This window comes from Crocodylus porosus, unplaced genomic scaffold (assembly GCF_001723895.1).
Source record: "Crocodylus porosus isolate Cpor-Errol unplaced genomic scaffold, CroPor_comp1, whole genome shotgun sequence".
Classification (NCBI taxonomy): domain Eukaryota; kingdom Metazoa; phylum Chordata; order Crocodylia; family Crocodylidae; genus Crocodylus; species Crocodylus porosus.
The window spans coordinates 5,233,309-5,239,695 of NW_017728923.1; the positions used below are offsets into that span (position 1 = coordinate 5,233,309).

Below are 6,387 nucleotides of genomic sequence, written 5' to 3' on the forward strand. Positions count from 1 at the left end.
TGGTTATCAATGCAAGGGCTCCTTGTCCTCACACTGAGCTGGGCCTTGCAGTGGGCTCTCCCACACCCAAGCTCACTACTGTGCCTTAGGATCTCTCCCTACCACTGCCCATGCCATCCCCTGCACGCTTCACCCAAACGGCTCCAGTCACAGTTTATCAAGGGGTGGCTGGCCTCTTCCCAGGGAGATGCTGGAGGAAGCTTCCAGAAAGCTTTTCAACCATCTCCATTGGGTGGAGAGTGCATCAGAAGCTGTAAAACTGACCCCTGAAGCCCACTGGCAGCTGAGCCTGAGCACCAGGGATAGAAGGAAGGTCAAGTGATCACGCCTCATGATCTGGGCTGGAACTGGAGATCGCCCCCGCCAGTGCCACCAGTGGGCAGCTCCCCAGGAGCCACTGGGCTCAAGGGTGGAGCAAGGCCTTGTCTGTACAGGAAAACTGTCTCTGCCCGACAGCTGCCCACCACAGGTAGATTTAGATCACATGGTGCAGCTCCCAGGGGCATCCCCTCCTCTTTGGATGTGTATGACCCCTACCTTGGGGGTGCAAGGCTGACTGCCAACAGATTTGGCAGGGAGTTCAGAGCAAGGAGCAGAAAGCAGAGCAGGAGCTCCAGCAGTGGAAGGGGTTGGAATGGCACTCAGGGAAGACATAAGGCTTAATGTGTGGCTGTCTGCCAAAAACCTTGGCTACCACTGGGCTCAGTGCTTTGAAATCTAGGTCCTGTCACCAGCTGAGCACCAAGCATCTGGCTCTTCTCTTGCCAGGATGCTCCCACACCAGGATACCACCCCACACAAACCAGGCTTAAGCACCCCAGGCAACCACATGACTAGAACCAAGTGAGCAGGCAAGGCTTGAAGAAAGAAAGTTGGAAATAAGCCCAGACAGGACGCTGGGGAGACTCGTACCCAGGTGCTCCCAGTGAAGAGACTGCCATTGCTCTCAGCCTGCTGGTAGTTTCCCCACCTACCACCCCAGCCCCTGGACACAGCTTACCCCTCCCCTGGAGACATGGCCAGCTGGGAGACCTACCACCCCCAGGACAGGCAGCGTGGGCAACTCCTGTTGGTGCCTGAGTGGCTCAGGATGGATCTGTGTAGGAGAGAAGGATGGTGGGTATCAGTACAGGGAGCAGCAAGCTCCTGCTGGGGACACAGCTTCACATGCATGAATACACATGCCAGCCAGTAGCACAGGCTCACAGGCACATATACACATGTACACAACTGCTGTCCCCCACATGTACATACATGGCACATGCACTGCCCCAGCATATGGGCGCATAAGCCACCAGAAAGATGTCAGGGGTTGGAGCAGCAAGTATTACATAGAGTGCAAGAGGCTGCAGGACAGGTCACGGCCAGTCCTTTGGTCTTGCCAAGCCCTGCTGGCATGGGCAGGGTGCCAGGTCTCTCTGGCCTGCAGGTTTCTTTATTATAGCTTCAGCCTGGTTCCTGTTCTGGGGGCTTCTGCTGAGACCCTAGGACAGAAGGAGAGGGAAACGTCACCACACCAGCAGTGCCCTCCCCTGGGCACCGAGGGTCCAAGCCCCTCATGCCCCTGGGCCCCATAGGGCAGGGAGCCTGACTGGGATGCCACCTGGATACAGCCCACCCCTGGATACAGCCAGCTCCTGGATACAGCCCACCCCTGCCCTAGGGACATGGCCAGCTGGGGGACCTACCACCCCCTGCATGGCCATTCTGGGCAGCTCCTGTCAGTGCCTTGGTGTCTTTGAGTGGAGTGGCTGTGGGAGGGAAAGACAGGGGGGTCATTGCAGGGAACAGTGAGTGGCTGCTGGGGACATAGCCCTACCCATCTGCACACACATGCCAGCCACCAGCATGGGCTCACAGGCACATGTACACAAATACATGCTCCACCCCACACATCCCACCTGATGGACACCTGTGTACCTGAGACTCCTCCTCAGGGCACATGGGTGTGCCCATGCTACCACCCCACAACCACACACGTGTCCACAAATCAGGGCACTGTGGGCAAAACCATCCATAATCTGTGCCTCAGTTTTCCCTTCTCTATCTGATAGATACCAGAAGTACTAGTGCTAGGAAATGCTCAGAGGCAGGAGCCAGAGGAGTCCTAGCCTGGCCTCTCAGGGTGCCTGGGGACCCAGGGCTCTTTGAGGAGCTGCTCAGCTAGGGCAGGGGACAGGGAAGGCTGGCCAGGACTGGATTAGACCCCATGGCCAGGGCAAGTGTTTGTACATGGCAGGACTCAGGGTGCAGTTCATCCCCCACCCCCACTCCTCAAGGTGTAGGCAGAGGCTGTGGCTGTGTTAGGAAGTAGGCAGGGATGGGAAGAGCTCCAGCAGCCCCATGTCACCCCATAGTCAGCAGGTCATCCTTGCCCCGTCCCAGGTGCAGGGCATGGCTCTGCCAGTGCCTCACAGCCACTCACCTGGCTCTTGCCACTGGGTGCATTGCCTGTCCTCGTGTCTTCACCATTTTCCTGGCAGCAAGGTGGGTACACACGGAGTGGGGCCCGCACCCAGATGGGTCTCCAGATTGGCCTATGGCTGCCAGGAGGAGGCTGGGGAGCCAGCTGTACCCCAGGTCCTCCACATGTTTGCAGCTGGGGGAGCTGAAGGAGAAGAAAAGATGCTCAAGCAGGAGTCCCCCGGGACCCCTTTCCCACCACCCCTCAGCAGCCTGTGGGCTGCTCCCTGCACCCACGAGCAACCTGTGGGGCCCTTCTAACCCTACGCTGACCCAACACCCAGCTCCTGGAGCTCCCACCCACCCCATCACCAAGAGGAAGCCCCAGCAGACCAGGCAAGAGCCAGTGGTATAACCACTGCCAGGAAAGTTCTGCTCAGCTCATTCCCAGGTGTCAGTGATGTATGATGGGTCTCCAGCACCTGGGGACCAATGCTTGCATTCCCCACCCTTCTCGTAGCAAGAAAGTCATGTCGCGCGATAAGAACTCTGAAGGGCCTGGCTGGTGCCCAGCACCTGGGGGCCATGACGCCCTCCCGCCCCTGCCCTCATCAATCCGCCACTGCCGAGTGTACAAGAGGGCCCCTACTACAGACCACAGCCGTGGTTACAGAGCTCAGGAGGCCTTGTGCCTCCCATGGTTCCTGCCCTGATGGTGTCAAGGGCCACTCAGCTGGGCCAGAGGGCTTGGGCCTCATCTGAGGCCCTCTGGGATGGGGCCCTAGAGGGCTTGGGTTCATCCTCAGTCCCCACCCCAGAGGTAGTCACTGGGGGATAGGGCCAGTCACTTCCCCAGACTGCAGAGCTGAGAGTGCAGGGAGTGGGGGAAGAGCAGCCCCAAGCCAGCAACACTAGCACACAGTCTCCCCACACCAGCAGGAGACTGGAGCACCCTTTGGTACTCCCACACCAGCCTCACACCTTGTTGCAAAACTCCAAGGTGTTGTCAGCCTATTACCTGCACCGGGCAGTTCCTTAATCGTTTCCCCCTGACACCCAGACCAGAGCAGCTGGTCTGAAATGGAGGAAAAGAGATGGGAGTGAGCAGTCAGGTGCTGGGACTGCGAGGCCCCAGGGACCCAAGCTCTGGTCTGAGCAGCAGTGGGTGCTGGCTCTGGCACCAGGATGATGCTTCCCTTTGTGGCCGGAATTGAGACTTGTCCCTCCAATCACTCACCCTGCTGCTCTGCTGGAGTCACAGCCCTGGGTCTTCCCCACCTGTCATCTCTCTATGGTCTGTTACCTATTCTATCTACTCTACTCTACTGTCCCTGTCTATCTACTCCTTATCTAGTCCTATCTGCTCTCCTGTCTACGATCTCTAAAATCTCTCTACTAACTACTCTCTATTTACTTTCTCTAGTGTATCATTTTTCCTAACTCTAAATCTATCCAACAAACAAATCCTCTATCTCAACCTTGTCAGAGTCTCTAGGGTTGTGCTGAGACTGACCAGAGGCACCGGGGGCTAGAATTTATACCCTGCCCTTCCCTGGTCTCCATGGCAAACTAGTGACATGGGAGCTACATCACAAAGCAGCCTGTGTCAGGCCCTGTACATTGCAGTTGTGCAGGGACCCTGGGCTGGATCCTACCCCCACAATAGGCCTACCATTGGGCCTCAGGTGTCCAACCACGAGCTGAGTCTGCCCCATATCGTTAATGCCAAAGGGGTCTTTCCCACCTCTGCATGGGCAGGCACTGGCTGAAGGCTCCAATGGGCACAGGGAGCTGTGGGCATGGTGTTTCAAGGTCTGCAGCAGGCTGGGATGGGACCCCACAGAGTTCAACGAGTCCCAGCAGAGCTGGGTTTTCATGGGGCCCCAGGTGGGCTCATCTAGTCCAGCCCCTGCTCAAGACAGGACCAGCCCTGTCTGAACCCTCCTAGATAAGGCCAGGGAGGAGCTGGCCTTATCTAGGTGGTTTAAAATCTGCTCAAGAGCTCCCTGGGAGAGAGAAGACCAAGCCCCCATGATCTGGGGAGCACATGCCCCTATGCCACCCTCCCCAGGTGTGTGTGCAGCAGCAGGGAGCTCCCCCCCCCCCCAAAAAAAAAACAAGCCTCCATGTTTTTGTTTTTAAAATGCGCTCAAGAGCTCCCAGGCAGAGCAAAGATCAAGCCCCCATGGTAAAGGAGGCCACCCCTGCCTCTTCCCCCTGGCCCATGCCAATCTGACTGGGGGCTCATACCCCTTCCTGACTCCCAGTGTAGCATTGGGTTGACCAGAGCAGAGAAGCAAAACTTTCCAGCCAGGAGATTCAGTCACAGCAAAATCGTTGGCACAGCCCAGGCTGCATCTTGGCCTGGGCTGCAAGTAGAGTGACCACCTTTTACAAACTGAAAGGTGAGACATGTCATCTCCTCTCCCCCTCCCCCACACAGCACAGCTGGAGCAGAGCTCATGGGGGTGGAAATGGGCTGCCTGCTGCGAGTTCAGGGCTCTCCACCCTGCTGTCCTGCCCCCGGAAGCCTCACACCTGCTGCGTTGCCACAATGAGCCCCCCTGCCCAGCAGCTGCAAGGGCCACAACTCGACACCACCATCAGGTGGATAGTGGGCACCTCGCCATGGCAATACAGCCAGTGCAAGGCTACCAGGGGCAGGACAGCAGGGCAGGGAGCCCTGAGCCCACATCCTCCCCCACCCCATGTGCATGTCACCCTGGCAGTACTCCAAGAGATACCCCTCTCCAACTGAAGGGATCAAAGCAGGTACACAAGCGCTGTGGGAGGTGTAAGGACTCTCCTCCCCTATAGAGCAGAGCCAGACCACCAATGGGGACCCCTATATCAGAGGGTATAGTGGACACTCCAATGCCTCAAGGGGGCAGGATTCAACAAAGGTTAGTCACTTACAATCATTGACAAAACAGGGTTAACAAAATATAAAACACAAACATCAGAACAAACAATACGAGTTGGTGAAATATAAAAAGGCACAAAATGCAAGATGTCAAATGACAGGGAAATATAGGGCCTTGGTACCTAGAGGGGGAGAAAACACAATGGCCTCTTTCTACTGCAAGAATTTGGCTGCTAATTATTTCACTCACCCTAAGTCACCACAACTAGGATTTGAACCCTACTCTCCTATGTGGTAAGCAGGAACACTGCCACCACACAAGAAGGTCTTGATCTTCCTGGAACCCAGCCTCACGTGAAGATGCCTGGCCTCTGACTGGAGGAGCTGGAAATCCCTCAGGTGGCTGCTCAGATCCTTGCTGGAGCGGGGGAGCCTCCCCTGCTGGCTGCAGCCTCTCACAGGGGATCCTGGAGCCCAGTGGGGAGCCTCTCCTGCCGTGGCACACCCAAGAGGCCAATCAGGACATGGGGGGTGAGTCTCTGGGGCCTGATTGGTGCTGAAAGGGAATCCCAAGTCCTCCAAACATCTTTTACCCCTTCTAAACCACTTGGGCCAAATCTTTACCAGACTGGTGAGGACAGGGAATCCCAAGTCCTCCAATCATCTTTTGCCCTTCAGAACTCCTGGGCTAGGTCACTGCCAGCCAGCCTGTCACACACAGATCTGTGGAGCAGATACCCCACGCCATCCTCCCCAGGAGAGTGCTCAGAAGCAGGGAGCTCCCTGCCCTCCCCATCTCCAACAAGCCAGCTGTGGCTCCTGCCCCGTGGCTGCACATTCCTGCCCTGGGCCTCATGCACTGCCCCTGCTGGGCAGTGTCTCCAGCCCCAGCCACCAATCCTACCCCACACCCTCCCTCACCATAGGGACCTCTACCTCTCCTCCCATTAGACTTACCTGCAGGCAGCTGCAGAAGCTGCTTTTCACCGCTGCATGGGGCTGTATTCCTGGCACACATTCACAGGGTGCCTCCTGTGACCCACTCCCCACAGCCCCTTGAACTGGAACTCTGCTAGCCTGCAAGGGGAAACCTGCCATTTTCCACATTCTTCCATGGTAAA

At 57.0% G+C, this 6,387-nt stretch overlaps 1 long non-coding RNA gene across 1 annotated transcript; it reads right to left on the minus strand.

Moving 5' to 3' along the window:
• Nucleotides 1-1,032: 1,032 nt before the first annotated feature.
• On the minus strand, nt 1,033-2,530 carry LOC109313552. Its single transcript, XR_002102079.1, has 3 exons — nt 2,426-2,530; nt 1,689-1,751; nt 1,033-1,484 (listed from the first exon to the last, which is right to left on the minus strand). It is a non-coding gene; the product is annotated as an uncharacterized LOC109313552 (long non-coding RNA).
• Nucleotides 2,531-6,387: the final 3,857 nt, after the last annotated feature.